Raw genomic sequence first — 16,058 nt, forward strand, 5'->3', positions numbered from 1 at the left:
ATGGGTTGAATAATTAGGGAGAAATTGATGAGTCCAGAGTGGTGGCAGTTGGTTACCAGAGAGCACAGAACTACTTTGCAGTCACTTGTTACTTTTACTGCAGCAATTTGCAGTTATTTTTGGAAACTGACCATGGATTCTTAACTCAGTTGTATGTTGAATATGGTACGTTTTGTTGCCTGGTGGTGAATTATAGCTTCTAATAGAGTTTATGTTGGGCAGCCACGGTGGTGCAGCGGTTAGCATTGTTGCCTCACAGCAAGAGATTCTCTGGTTCGATCCTCGGCTGGGGTGCCTTCTGTGTGGAGTCTACATGTCCCCCCTGTGGGTTTCCTCAGGGTACTCCGGTTTCCTCCCACATCCCAAAGACATGCTGTAGGTTGATTGGAAACTCTAAATTGGCCCTAGGTGTGAGTTGTGTGTGTGCCTTTGATGGAAGGTTGGGCGCCGGGCTGGCAATTCGACACCATAAAACTCCACTGCCAATCATGAGTGGATAGGTGATCCGCTCTGGCGACCCCTAACCAGGAAAAGCCGAAAGAAGAAGAAGAAGAATAGAGTTCATTTTCTTGCTTATTTGGCAGGCCAGTTTGCCATTTTGTGTTTTCAGTCTATTGTGGTATTTTAGCTGAGCGATATAGGATGTCAGCATGGCTTTTCATGAGGTGCCATTCAGTTGTTTCACTGTGGCTTTCAGATGTAGCAAGGAAAAGTACAGTTAACACATGAAATGTAGACAGTACTTTTTATTTATCATCAGAATTGTTGACTGTGATTGTCATGTATTATGGACAGGTACATGCAAAAATTTCTGATCTGAAGTGCACTGACCAACTGGATGTCAGTCCAACAGGACTTAAGCTCTGCAATATTATTGTCCACTTCCTAAACTTTCTTCATTTCTTATTTAAATGGGGCAGATAGTTTTTGTTGTGTTGTTGCCATCTTTATGTTCTTGTTCTGCTAATGCATCTTTGCTAGAATCTGATGCTGTTTTTCCCTCGGTCTGTCTTTGGGCAGAAGACTAATTAAGAATCAGGTTATAGTTATTTTACTTGTAAAGTCAGATCCATTGTACCATCTCGTTAAGTTATGGAGAACTTGTGTTTTGACTTTTCTTTTTTTTTGGTCTTGCCTGGCTTGGATCCATTCAGAGAACTATATCACAGAGCATATTTTTGATATCTGCCAGAGATTATCTGTGGAATTTTAGGGTCAAATTTGTTATCTTTGTTTAAAGTTTAATTTGCTATTAGTATGCACTTGCAATGCAACATTTTTAGTGCAGTGCTATTAATGTTTAAATCATATTCTCTTGTTCGAGTCTTCTTTAATGTTTAAACATGTAAGACAGACTTGTACTAAAATTTGATTTTTTTTTATCATTTTGGAGTAGAATCAAAATGTTTATGAACTGTTTCAGAGTTTGGACTTTGGGATGTAATAGCTTATTAAAACAGAGGTAAATGAATTGCTCCTTTTGACTTGTATTAAGAAAAGCAACAAAGACACAACTGTGTGTTGGAGTCTTGGCTCTTGATATAATACAGAAACTTAACGTACAGCTCTTGAGCTGGTATGTTTTTTTAAGTCAGGCCTTTATAGAATGTCAGAAGTCAAAGCTGTAGCAAGGACAGAGTGAAGGAGATGGCTGCCTTGGGTGTAATATGTGAGGGACATAAGCATTGTTGTTGAGGTACTAATCAGCCCCTGCAAACAGTTTTGGCAGACATTGCTTAGGTTACGGTCAATGCCTGTGTATTAGAAACTATAACAGGAAGGTAGAATAGCCATTTGTAACAGTTATTCTATCTTGTTGATACAGTTACAATAGCTATTTTATCTTCTTTCTACAGTTAGCTATCTGTAACAGTTTAGCAAACTGCTGTTATGTTGGTACTTAATAGCTATTTACCTAGCCTGAATTAAGATTTTTTTTTTCTCCAGAGTTAATGAATTGTAACAAAAGCTATAGTAGCTACTTGGTTCCACTTAGCATGGATGTGGGTAGAGGAAAGAGATGGCATATTTTTAGGGGGCCTTGTGTTTAATTTCTGTATAAGGAGCTAGAAGAAATTATTTTGTCTCAAACCTGCACTCCCCCTCCCAAACCTCCAGTGTCTGGAGGCAAATGAGAAAACTAGAAACTGAAACAGACATTTTCAGGCACTGGACTGTTAGATAAAATATGGAGTTAAACAAATAAAATAGGAAAAGGAAAACTGCTCTCAGACGTTGAATTATTATGTCTTGCTCTTCTTTGTAGTAGTTAGTCCTTGATGTCACTCTCCAGTATTTAAGGTTTTTATTTTCTTCATTGTCTTTCTCTGTCTCTGTGTTTTGTGCCAACGTTAAATGCAACAGCTTTGGTGTAGTACATCATAAGTTCATAGGTAGGTACTAGGCTATTGGCCCTAGGGCCTATATAAGCCTAGCCAAATGGTACCCTGGCTTTTGCCACCCAAGAAAATCAGGTGGTGTGTTTCTGAATTCACATACAGTCGTGCGGATAAGTCAATAACAACTTAGGCTGTCTCTGGAAATAATGTCAGTGGTTCCCTTTTATTGAACTCTTTTATGTGCTGTGGATTGGTAAAGGTTTGTTATGTTGCATTTTAAATTTTATTTGAGATAAAGCAATTTAATGTCAGGTTTTTGTTAGGTATTCTAACCAGTTTGTGTGCCATTCCCAACACTCTCTTAATAAGATACTAGGAATAGCAATGTTGCTCTGTTGTCTGCGCAAAACATTTGTCACTCCATAAGCCCGACAGAACAAATTCCAGCAATTTTGAGTATTCCATACTATTCCTTACTTTTCTATAATTACATGAATAAATTGGTATTTCTCTTTACTGGCTACAAATGAGACTGCTTTCTGGTTTGTCTGTATATTTTTGCATCTTAATTAGCCATGCTTTAAAATAAAGACCTATCCAGCAACTGACTCTTTGGAAAGGAGTATAACTTTAGCTGTTTAGCATTATATCACTTTACCACCCCCAGGAACACTGACATCCAGGATGTAATGTTATGATTGGTGACTACTTGAAAATTACAGAAAGAGTATGGTTTCCTTTGTGGTGTGCAGGCTGAAATAATTTTCTTTGTAACAGAGCATGAACATGTTTCAGGAATCATGGTTTTCTGTACCCAGCATGAAAGATAGATGAGATATGAGTTTCATTTCACTTTAATTCTTTGTTGCAGAACTCCCTGATCACATTCAGTTGCACTTTTTCTGATGTTCATCGTGTTTCACTGTTGCAGTCATTACTCTTGGGGTTATCCTGCTGGCAGGCTACCCGCAATCAGCCAGAATTCCAAAGTCTAGGTCTGGCGTCGGTTGCTGTCACCTCTTCCCCAACGTCAGTGCGCCAGGGGTATAAAAGATGCAGCCGACGCCATTTTCTTCAGTCTTTTTTGCCGCGCGGTGCCCGAAGCAAAAGCAGTTCGCAAGTGCCGGTCGGCCGACTCCTGAGATTTTCAAATCTGAATTTCAGAACCGAAGTCTTCATTAAAGCTAAGTACCCCATTGGGGAAACATTTTTCTTGCTCTAGACCGATGTCAGAAAAGGTTAACAATTGTATTTCTTGTGGGAAGTAAATACCTCATAAGGATTTTCACTCTTACTGTATTCCTTGCCTAGGCCCTGATCACAACGTTGCTAGCTGTCAGTTTTGTGCTAGATTCAACCAATGCACTATCAAGCGTCAGTTCGATTTTTCATTTCATTACTTTGGCTGACGATTTAATTATATAATGCCGGCGGAACAGCCGACAACCGGAGTTTACACAAAACGTAAGGACAAGGGCAAGGATAGGCATCAGAAGTCCAAAACCGATGACGAAGCCTCTTCTAGGCCAGTCGCCGGTTCTCAGTGAGGCGCTTTCGCAGCCCCTGGCGCCTGCTACCTCAGAGCCACAGGCCGCTACAGACTCCCACGTGGAGCCGACTGGGCCTCTGAAAACTCAAGGTATTGGACACTCAGAAATCAATCCCTCAGATGGGTCCGGAGCCACTGAGCAGGCATCAGCTTCTGAGGGTGTCTTCAGACCAACACAACTATATGTTAAGCCATCATGTTAAGTTGTCAATCTCGCCTTCATTCTTGCTGGATGGGTTCGGAGCCGATCCTCGGCTCTGACTCGGCACTTTTTAAGCTCGAGAGTCACTTTTACCAGCTCGAGGCAGCCCCATATCCCATGATGCAAGGCGGTAATTACCCAGATCTCGTTTGCCGCTTCGCTAATGAGGTCATCTTTTTTACCAGCTCCTGGTAAGTGATTTTATATTGTTATTTGTGAGGATATTTAGATCCAATTACCTAAGTTTTATTCTTTATAGTATTTTTAGTGAATCCTTATTCACTTAGCTCCATACCCTTTCTCCTCAACCCCTTATTCTTAAGTTCTAGTGTTTTGGGCCTTAGGCCTTACCCTCCCTTACAGTTCCTGTCAGGATTTTCCTAGGTGTGGGTGTTGTGTATTACAGCTGTGTCTTACACTTCTAACTTTGTTTATTAGTGTTTTTCTGTCTGAGTGTGTGTGTGTATTTAGGACTCAGACATGTCCAAAGATACTAGGGTCTCAGGTTTCAAGAAGTGTGACTCGTGCTGTCAGAAGATGTCTCTGACAGACGGTCACACTTCTTGTATTTATTGCCTGGGACCCCTACACCTGCAGGACTCCTGTGCTATCTGTCATTCCTTTAGCCAGAGAGTCCTGCAGGAACATAGAAATAAATTGATCCTCAGGGGTCTTCTTAAGCCTGAGAGCTCCCCGGCCAAGGTCGGCTCCGGAAGCCCTCTAAGCCTTCCAAGACCCAGGCTTTGGTGTCCAAGTCTGTGGTCTTGGTTCCAACTCCGCCGGAGTCGACATCGGCTCCGTCCGGAGCCGATCTTTCCTTAGTGGAAGCTTCAGTATCGGCGCCGTTTGGCTCCGATACCCTGGCTTTGGCACCTGTGTCGGCTCCGGCTGGAGCCGACACCCTAGCATCGAAGCATGTCTCGGCTCCGGCTGGAGCCGAGATATCTTTGTCTCCACTTGGAGCTGACAAGTTGTCGGCTCCGCCTGGAGCCAAGGTTTCTTCGGCTCCGATGGCTCCGTCCCCCCTGCTTTTGGAGTGGAGCCATCGGAGCCGATCATCGAGGTCTTCCAGGCTATCAGACCATGATTTAGAGAGAGTGGTGAGTAGGCTATTAAAATCACAGGCACTAGCCCAAATGCTCCATAGCCCGTCTCAACAGACGACCGCTATTCTACACCCTCCTGAGATTCCTCCTTCGACTCTCCTACAGAGTTCGGAGCCGGAGATTATTGGTACCGTGACTGTTGCTGCTTCGGAGCCGATACCACACCTTTCGGCTCTGTCGTCCTCGACTCCTATCACCTCCTTGAGACCTTCCTTGGAGGGATCCGGGCGTCAGGCTTCCCTGGTCGGTTCCGAGGGGGCGAGAGGCATCGGACCCTTGTCCGACCCCGTTCTCCCTCTCGGGGCTTCGGCCTTGGTGAGCTCGGCCCCGACATCTGCTTCGGAGCCTTCCCTCTTGGTGGGACCAGGGATCCCTGTTTCTTCGGAGCGGGATCTCTCGGCCCTCCCTGGGAGGGGAGCCTTCGAGGTGATGAGGAGTGTGCTAGCCCCTGAGCTCAGTCAGCAGTCGGTTCCTTTAGCTCCTCCCTCTATGGTGCCTGTAGATACCTCTTCCTGCTCTCTTGCTCCTGGACCCAGAGATCCATCGCCCCAGGTCTCCCCATTGGGAAGAACTTCCTCTTCCGAGGTTTCTCCTGATCCTTCAGGTGAACCCCCGCGTAAGAGGACCTGCAAGAGAAAGCACTTAGACTCCCCTGAGTCTACAACATCGGATACCGATTTGCATGAGTCGGAGGGGTCCCCAAGATCCCCCTCTGAGGATGTCTCCTTTTCAGACATCCTTGAGCTCCTGAAACAGAGGGGGAACTGGCCCTCCATTAACCCCTCCGAGGATGAATCGGTATACCTGGAGGCTTTTGGATCTCGACCCTCCACCTCCTGGGTGTCTCCGCCTTTCGACCCTCTCATGGAGGTCATAGCTCGAAAGGTGTGGGCATCTCCTGATTCGGTGGAACCAGTCCCCAGGAGACCTTCAAAATTTATTACGGCCCCCGCTGAAAAGCAGTTTCTTACTAAAGGTGTCCCGGTTGATGCCATGGTGGTGGCGGCCGCCACCAAGAAGGAACTTGCAGATCCTTCTGTACCAGTCCATCCTCCTAACAAGGAGTCTAGGACCATGGACAGGTATGGTAAGCGGATGTTTTCCTCAGCGACCTTTGCTATGCGTTCGCTGAATTATTTATGTCACTTCACCAGACTTCAAAGGGACATCCTTAAAGAATTAGGTGAAGTAGTACAGGATCCTTCAGCAGCAGGAGCTCAGGAAAAGATTGCTTCTCAGCTGGGAATCCTTAATTCCATAACCAACTCCTCCATGTGGCTCATTTCTTATGCAGCCGATGGGGTGAGTAGAGCTGCAGGCACAGGAGTGGCTCTCAGATGTCAGTCCTGGATGCGGCTCTGTAATTTTGCAGACCCCTTTAAGGCGTCCTTCACAAACTCTCCCTTTGATGGGTCAACATTGTTTGGCCCTCAGGTGAAGGACACTTTGACCAGGTGTGAGCAAGACGGCAAGACTCTCTCTGCCGTAGGAGTCCGTTTCTCCACCCCTTCCAGGCCTTATCCCAAAGGTCAGAAGCGGGGGAAGATGTGGTTCCGAAAATCTCAGGGAGTCACGCCGGACGCACGTGGTCAGTTTACCCCCAGAGGCAGAGGGGGTAATAACAATAGACGCTGCCCTAGGGGCAGAGGGGGGTCTGCAGAACCAGGGCAGTAGACAGCCTCTCTCTGACAAGCCCTTCCAGCATCCCTGAGGTGTTGCCCGACTGTCCACCCTTGGAGGCAGTCGGGGGGAGATTGTTGCTGTACCCAGAAGCCTGGTTTTCCCTCTCTCAAGACAGATGGGTACAGTCGATCATATCCGAGGGTTACAAGATTCCTTTCGAGGAAAGCCCCTTCCCTCAGAAAAGTTCCCTTCCAGACGTTCCACCCAGTCTAAGGGAAATTGCAAAGCTAGAGGTTTCAAAGCTTCTAGAAAAAAGGGCCATCCAGCCAGTTCCAACAGAACATTTTGAGTCCGGAATTTACTCAAGGTTCTTTTTGGTTCCCAAAAAGACGGGAGACTGGAGACCAATATTAGACCTCAGCAGGCTCAACAAGTCTGTCAAAAAGACGAGATTTCGGATGGTCACACTTCAATCGATTTTGCCTTTTCTGGGCAAAGACAACTGGATGTGCTCCATAGACCTTCAGGATGCGTACTATCACATAAAAATCCACAGACGCTCCAGAAGGTTTCTCCGCTTTCGGCTGGGGACCAGTCATTTTCAATTCAGAGCCCTGCCCTTTGGTCTCACTACAGCCCCCAGAGTGTTCACCAAATGCATGGCAGTGGTCACGGCTCACCTGAGACGTCAAGGATTCCAGGTGTTTCCGTATCTCGACGACTGGCTCCTCTCAGCCACCACCAGGCATCAACTTCTCCAAGTCAGAGATTACACCCTACGTCTCTGCAGTCAGTTGGGAATTTCGGTAAACTTCGAAAAGTCCTCCTTATCGCCCTGCCAATCTATTACCTTTATAGGTGCAAATCTAGACACTACTCGGATGTCAGCAAACCTAACAAGTCAGAGAATCCTAGATATCCAAAACCACGTTCGGATCATCCTTGCCAGCAAAGGGTACAAGCCAGGTTGGTCCTAAAAGTGTTGGGCCTCATGGCGGCTGCCATCACACTTCTTCCTCTGGCCCGTTTTTACATGCGTCTCCTACAATGGATGTTGTTCACACAATGGTCCTTCCAGCAGCTTCCCATGCGTCACAAGATCCTGGTGACACAGACCTGCAAGAACCATCTATCCTGGTGGATTTCCTCTCCTCTAGTCCATCAGGGCAGACCATTTGTTCCCCCGGCCCCGGTAGCCACGGTCACTTCGGATGCCTCCCTGATCGGGTGGGGGGGCATTATCAGGGCAGGATGGTTCATGGCACGTGGCAACCGTTCGAATACCACCTGCACATAAATATCCTAGAGATGAGAGCAGTGCTTTTAACATTGCAAGCCCTCAAAGACTTTCTTCCCTTAGGAACTATTGCAGTTCACACGGACAACATGTCCGTGGTGTGGTACATCAACAAGCAGGGCGGAACCAAGTCCTATCCCTTGTGTCGAGAGGCTCTCAGACTTTGGCAATGGGCGATCTCCTCTCATCGGTTTCTGGTAGCAACGCATATCCCTGGGAAAACCAACATAATAGCAGACAGATTGAGCAGAGCTATACTCATGCGAGTGGTCTCAAGTAATCCATAGTGGAGGAGATTTTTCAGAAGTGGGGTCGCCCATGCTGCGATCTTTTTGCTACTCCTCAAAACAGCAAATGCCCAGACTTCTTCTCTCTCTTCCCACTTTCGGGCCATCCCCCCAGAGACGCTCTTACCCAAGATTGGCCCCGGGGACTCCTTTATGCTTTTCCTCCCTTTCCATTGATACCACAGGTACTCCAGAAAGCTACCGTTTTGAGAGCCAAAATGATTCTCATTGCCCCTTACTGGCCTCGACAAATTTGGTTCCTGTTCCTTCATCGCCATCTCTTGGTGCAGCCTTGGCACCTGGACCCAGCTCCAGATCTTCTGACCCACCAGTCGGGTCAACTGCACCGGTCCGTTCCTTCCCTCAACCTCACAGCTTGGTTGCTCCACTTCCTTCCTTAGCCAGGCTTCCTATGATCTCTAACCCCGTTAGAGACATCATAGTAGCTTCTCTTAAGTGCTCTACCAGGAGGATTTACTCCAGCAAGTGGAAACGCTTCTCCGTTTGGGCAAAATCTAAGAACATAGATCCCTTTACTGCCCCTGTTCAGTCAGTCTTGGATTTTCTAGCGGAAATTTTTCACTCAGGTTCTTCGTCTTCCACAGTCAAAGTTCAGTTGGCAGCAATCTCGAACTTTCATGTCGGGTTTGCAGACCACAACATTATGTCCCACAAACTTTCTAAAGCCTTTCTTAAAGGAGTGTTCCTTCTTAAGCCCCCTGTTAGGGATCCTCCACCACAGTGGGACCTAAATTTAGTGCTGACATCCTTGATACTTAACCTTTCGAGCCGGCTGCTTCATGTTCATTAAAGTTTCTTTCTTGGAAGACACTTTTTCTTGTCGCCATTACCTCGGCTAGAAGAGTGTCTGAACTTCATGCCCTCTCTGTTCGTCCCCCTTACTTGGTCTTCCACAAGGACAGAGTATCCTTGAGAACCAATCCATCCTTTTTGCCCAAGGTTGCTTCTAAGACAAATTTAAACCAATCCATTGATCTTCCTGTATTTTTTCCAAATTATTCTAACAGGGCAGAACAAAAATTGCATTACCTAGATGTTCATCGCCAACTCGGATATTACTTGGACAGAACGAAGCAATTTAGGAAGTCTGATCAGCTCTTCCTTTCTTATGCTGAAAATAAAAAAGGTCTCCCTGTTTCTAAAGTGACCTTATCCAGATGGCTATCTTCCACCATTTTTGACATTTATCGGCTTAGGGGCAAACAACTGAGCTCAAAACCTAAAGCACATTCCACAAGAGGTCTAGCCACTTCTACAGCCTTTCAGGCTAGGCTACCCTTAGATAGTATTTGTGCAGCAGCCACTTGGGCCACTCCTCTTACCTTCGTTTCTCATTACAAATTGGATTTGGCCTCCAGGGACAGGGCAAGCTTTGGTTCCACAGTTCTCAAGAGTCTGTTCCATTGAGCCACCCAGGATAGAGGTGCTAGGGACGCGGTCCCATCCAGCAAGAATGAAGGCGAGATTGACAACTTAACATTTAGAAGTTATGTTCCTACCATAACGTTCCATGTTAGTTGTCTTCTCTCACCTTCTTTCTTGCGTCCCTCCCTCGTATCCCCCTAGCCTGGACAGACCTTGATCTCCCTTTTTCTCTGGAAGATTCTTCTTCCTTGGACACCAGTTAGTTCTTGGCCTTGATTACCTGGTTTCACTTTACAGCCTTTTTAGGTTAGTTGTTCCTCTTTCCTTAGTGGAAAGTTTTTGTAGGCAGTTTTTTCCTCTAGATACCAAACGAGATCTGGGTAATTACCGCCTTGCATCATGGGATATGGGGCTGCCTCGAGCTGGTAAAAGTGACTCTCGAGCTTAGCAAGTGCCGAGTCGGAGCCGAGGATCGGCTCCGAACCCATGCAGCAAGAAAGAAGGCGAGAGAAGACAACTAACATGGAGCATTATGGTAGGAACATAACTTCTAATTCAGCTACAAAGACTAAAGCACTAAAGACAAAGGAACAAGTACAGCATTCTCCTATTCAGATTTCCATGCCTAAAATCAGATGCTCAAAATGGCCGAAGACCTAATTACTTTGATCAGGGGCTCCCATCCCCCTCCTGATAAGAGGCCTAGGCAAGAGACAAAGTATGATTCTTCTGATCAGGTTTCTATTTCCTCTGAGTCTTCTTCTGAACAGGATTACCCCATGCTTCCCTATGAGGATTCTGATGCTGAAGAATCCATTCCTTCAGCCTCTCCTCCTGAGGACTATTCTTTTGGGGAAACACTGCATACTATGAGGGAGCATTTCCACTGGGAGAGCCAAGATTATTCTGAGTCTAAGAAAATGCTCAGAGACTTCCTGCTTCTTCCTCACTACAGACCCTTAGCTATTCCACCTGTTCTAGACATTGTAGATGATGTATTTTCAGAGTCCGGACTGTCCCCTGACTCTTTACCCCTGCACCTGCTAAGCCAGACAGATACTACAGGGTCCCGGATTCTCATAAATTCCTATATAAAAACCCCGCAGCAGACCCAGAAACTATTTCTCAAGGTCCCAAGGGGGTTAAAGCTTCCACTGCAAAAAAACCCTGTCCCCTCTGATAGGGATTCTAGGGTTCTAGAGTTTACACTTCTGCCACCCTGGCTGTAAGGGCTTTAAATTGTCAATTTCATATGCTTAAATATCAGCAATGTATAATGTCACTACTTAAACAAAAAATGTTGACAAATGCTGAATGTTCAGAGAACAAAGAATTGCAGGATTTATTGCATGCAGCTGAACAAGTGGGAAAGCATACTTTGCAATGTGGTAATGATTCACTGGAGGCCTCTTGCAGGGCCGCTGTTACAGGTTCTGTTATTAGAAGGCATGCTTGGTTAAAGGAACAAAATCTGCCTGATCATGTTAAAGCAAAATTATTAGATGCACCATTACAGCATGATACTTTGTTTGGTACTAAAGCAGAAGAGGTGTTGAAAAAATGGAGGATAAAGCAAAATCCATGCAGACAGTAAAGGATTTCTTACAAGTACAGCCACCCAGATTTAGCAGGAACTGGCCTTCTAAAAATTGGTCCTTTCCAGTCTCTGACAGACCACAAAGAGGCAGATACAGACGTCCCAGAGGCAGATCTCAGCCCCAAGGCTCATACAGACCTAAACAATGGGGTGCTCCTACCTCCAAAAGTGGAGAAGACAAATCACAGCCTTACAGGAAACAGTCCCAATGACTTTCCTCTACCAGTTCCAAGCAGTTTTCTTTTGACAGCCCCCTTAGGGGGAAAACTAGCACTTTTTTCATCAAATTGGCAAATGGTTACACAAGACAAATGGGTTCTGAACATAGTGTCCCAAGGCTACAGGTTCCATTTTCACACTCTACCAAGGTCAAAGGGCATGCCAGACCTTCCACACAATAAGTGAACCAAGGCACAAAAACAAATTACAGCCCTCATGGACATGAGGGCCATTCAGCAAGTACCACAACAAGAGCAGGGACAAGGATTTTACTCCAGACTTTTGCTAGTACCCAGGAAGGACAAAACCTGGAGACCAATTCTGGACCTGTCTATACTAAATACGTTTCTGGAAGTTCCAAAATTCAAGATGTTGACTCTTCAGCAGCTACTGCCCATGCTGGGCAAGAGGGCTTGGCTCGTAACTTTGGACCTGAAAGAAGCATACCTGCATGTCCCAATCAGACAATCTTGCAGAAGATACCTCAGATTCATCGCTGGCTGAATGCATTACCAATTCTCTGCACTGCCCTTTGGCTTATCTACTGCGCCAGGGTCTTTACAAAATGCCTGGCACCAGTAATTGCGTTTTGCAGACAAAAAGGAATTCAAATATATCCCTACTTGGACGACTGCCTAATTCAAGCAGAGAACAAAGACACTCTTCTACAGCATCTGGCGTTTGTAAAAAGATTACTAATTGGCCTAGGGTACACAATAAACGAAAAGAAATCAAAACCAGTGCCCTGTCAAGAGATAATATTCCTGGGTGCCAAATACAACTGCCCAGATGGCTTATCTCACGCCAGACAAGCAAAAACAACTGACTACTTACTTCAAGAAATTGGCAACAAAAACCCATTTATCTGCAAGGAAAATCCTGCAGGCTTTGGGTTTCATGGCATCCTGCATTCTACTAATTCCATATGCCAGACTGCATATGAGGAAACTACAGTGGTATCTGAAAAGTGTTTGGACTCAGCATTGCCACAGCCTGGAGACAGTAATTGCACTCATTCCCTGCCTACAACAGGAGTTTCGATGGTGGACAGAAGTCTGTCACCACAACAAAGGTCTGACATTCAGTTTCCCCACAGCCAGGCAGACACTGACAACGGATGCATCAGATTATGCCTGGGGGGCACATATGGCAGGAAAATGTATTCAGGGCACATGGCCTGCAAACCAGATGCATCTTCACATCAATCAAAAAGAGATGCTAGCTGTTCAAAATGCCCTGACAGCTTTCAAGGACCTGCTTCATCCAGGACAATTACTGATAAAGACAGACAACACTACGGTCATGTGGTACATAAACAAGCAGGGAGGTACTCATTCTTACCCCCTCTGCAGACAAGCAATGACCTTATGGGACACAGCATTGGCTTTTCAAGTTCACTTACAAGCACAATTCCTGCCAGGAAAAACAAATACTCTGGCAGACGAACTAAGCAGAAACCTCATGGATCCCCACGAATGGAAACTGGATCCACAAGTCTTCAGGGTGATAATAAGGAAATGGGGATGCCCAGACATAGATCTATTTGCCTTCCCTCACAACTGTCAATTGCAGAGATTTTGCACAAGGATTTACCACAAGCAAGCATGGAAAGTGGACGCCCTATCATTCAGCTGGAAAAATCTAACAGTATATGCTTTTCCCCCTCTGCCTCTCCTTCCCAGAGTACTCCTAAAGGTCAGACAAGAGAAGCCAAAATTTATTCTGATTGCACCAGACTGGCCAGACCAGCACTGGTACCCAATCCTAAAGAGCTTGTCTCAAGGTCCAGCATGGATATTGCCTCAAACTTCTCACTTGCTTACCCAACAAAACAATCAGATCCTGCACAGCCAACTCAGGACCTTAAATCTGGCAGCATGGCAGATAATGTAGCCATTCAGAAAACTCCTCTTTCAAAAGCTGTTATGGATGTTATCTTGGAGGCCAGGAGGCCCAGTACCAGAAAATCTTATGCAGAAAAATGGAAGAGATTCTGTGCTTGGAGCCAGGAACAAGGCATTGACACGTCTGTACCAAATATTCCTCAGATTTTACAATACCTAACTGAGATGCTGAACAAAGGCCTTTCCTTCTCATCAATTAAGATTCATGCCTCGGCCATTTCTGCACATTACAATACGGAACCACCTATCCTTTCTCATCCTTTAATAAGTTAGTACCTCAGAGGGGCCAAAAACATTAGGCCTCCAAGGAGAGCACCAATTCCGGCCTGGGACCTCAATTATGTTTTGGAAAAACTCACACTGCCTCCTTTCGAGCCAGCATCAACAGCGGATTATTAAATTCTTATCCTGGAAAACAGCTCTGCTCCTAGCCATAACCTCTGCAAGGTGAGTCTCGGAGTTACAAGCACTCATGACTGTGGAACCTTTCATCATTTTTCATCCAGACAGGGTTTCTCTGAGGAAAAACCCTACATTTATGCCTAAGGGTGGTGTCCAGTGTGGCCCTCAATCAAACCATTTACTTGCCTACCTTTTACCCAAATCCACAGAACAAGGGTAGAAAATTCTGCATTCTTTGGACATACACAGGCAGTTACGCTTCTACCTGGACAGAACTAAAGCTTTCAGAAAAACTGAGCAACTTTTAGTGTCATATGCTGCAGGATCACAAGGGAAGGCTATATCAAAACAGACCATCTCTAAATGGATAGGCCATTGCATCCATTTCTGCTATTCTCAACATGGCAAATCAGTGCCTAAGGACATTAGGCCTCATTCCACCAGAGCAGCAGCCACTTCAGCAGCCTTCCTCAGAGGAGTACCAACCAAAGAAATCTTAGAGGCTGCAACTTGGAGTTTAGTGCACACCTTTACAAAGCACTACCACTTGCCTCTCTACTCTAAGTCCAGAGCAGGCTTCGTCACTGCAGTTCTGCAGGACCTCATAGCCTCTCCTAATCCTATTTAGCCCAGCCACCCATCCTCAGCTTTGGGATTCAACCCAAGAGTAATGACTGCAACAGTGAAACACGATGAACATAGTACAGTTGTGTACCTACCATAAATGCAGATGTTCGAGTGTATTCACTGTTGCAGTCCAGGTTACACACCCACCATCCCCCTTCTCTTTGCTGGGACTTATCTGCACTTCTCTATCCTATACAATCTTTTTGTTGTATTTGCTTGTAGATGAAGGAAATGTTATTTTTGTGCATGCATTTCTTATTGCTATATTTCTCAGCCTACCTATTTGGGACACCTGACATCTGGGGCAAGAAAAACTGAAGAAAATGGCGTTGGCTGCATCTTTTATATCCCTGGCGCACTGACGTCGGGGGAAGAGGTGACAGCAGCCGATGCCGGACCTAGACTTTGGAATTCTGGCCGACTGCAAGTAGCCTGCCAGCAGGATAACCCCAAGAGTAATGACTGCAACAGTGAATACACTCTAACATCTGCATTTATGGTACGTACACAACTGTACTTTTCCGTGCAGGCAGTCATTCAAACTGTGTGGAATTTTCCATTTTTTTCTAGCAGGCATATAACTGTAGAGTTGTACATATTGGGGGTGAGAGGCTTCCCCTTGGCAAAAAAATAAAAAAAATCTTTTTTTTTTTTATATTTTTTTCATTAAATTGAAACTTTGACAAGTTTGTTTCAAACAATTGAAACTGAATCTAGTTGAGTCTCAGCAAACTGTACAAGGCATAAATATAATGGTGAAGCATTCATGATATCTGTCAAAAAAGAATAGTTATTTATTTATAACCATTTGTTAGCCATACAAGTACAATTGCCCAAGTGCCCTTTTTAGCCACAGCCTGGGCTGTCATAGGAGAAAATGTTACCAAGTTTTACAACACATTAGAGCAGATATTATAGCTTTACAGAAACATACATGGGTAGAAATGAAGCAACAACAAAAATTATGTTACAGGAATTAGTAAGATCATAGAAAGATGATGGCTAGAGGCAAAAGAGATAAAAACAAGAGAACAGTTTAATATTTCTAAAAACTTCACAATACTTGAAATATGCATCTGTAATTTGCTTTGGAATATTACGTAATGCTTCTGTCCTGAACCTCTGAAACAGTTGCATTTGCATTAATTAAATACACTCTTTGAGCCAATTTTAAAAAGATCCAGGTGTTTGTTGTTTTATCTCTTAAAAAAAGTGCCTAATTTAGAAAATGTTTTGTCTTCTTTAATAACAGTAAATTAGGTATTTTAATGTTTAAGATATTTTCATTAGATTGTAAATCATGTGAGGTGGATCTTAGTATAAACCAGCTAGTGTGTTGTGTGACTAACTTAAATAAGATGGCAGACAGATCATCGTGTGACAGGTTAGTTTTACCCAACTGAAGATGTGTTATTGAGATAGTAATCCTGCTCAGTACAAGAGAAACTGCAGGTTCAGACATTTGGTGTATGTGATTAGCTGAGGAGCCAATGGTGCGAAGCTACCATCTCTGGGATTAT

At 44.9% G+C, this 16,058-nt stretch overlaps 1 protein-coding gene across 8 annotated transcripts in view; it reads left to right on the top strand.

Moving 5' to 3' along the window:
* Nucleotides 1-16,058, top strand: part of LOC122792271 (kinesin light chain 1-like) — a 1,642,552-nt gene that overhangs the window by 1,179,673 nt on the left and 446,821 nt on the right. The gene's annotated exons all lie outside the window — the stretch shown is intronic.

The sequence above is a fragment of the Protopterus annectens genome, chromosome 1.part2, assembly GCF_019279795.1.
Source record: "Protopterus annectens isolate FY-2018-M chromosome 1.part2, PAN1.0, whole genome shotgun sequence".
Lineage (NCBI taxonomy): Eukaryota > Metazoa > Chordata > Ceratodontiformes > Protopteridae > Protopterus > Protopterus annectens.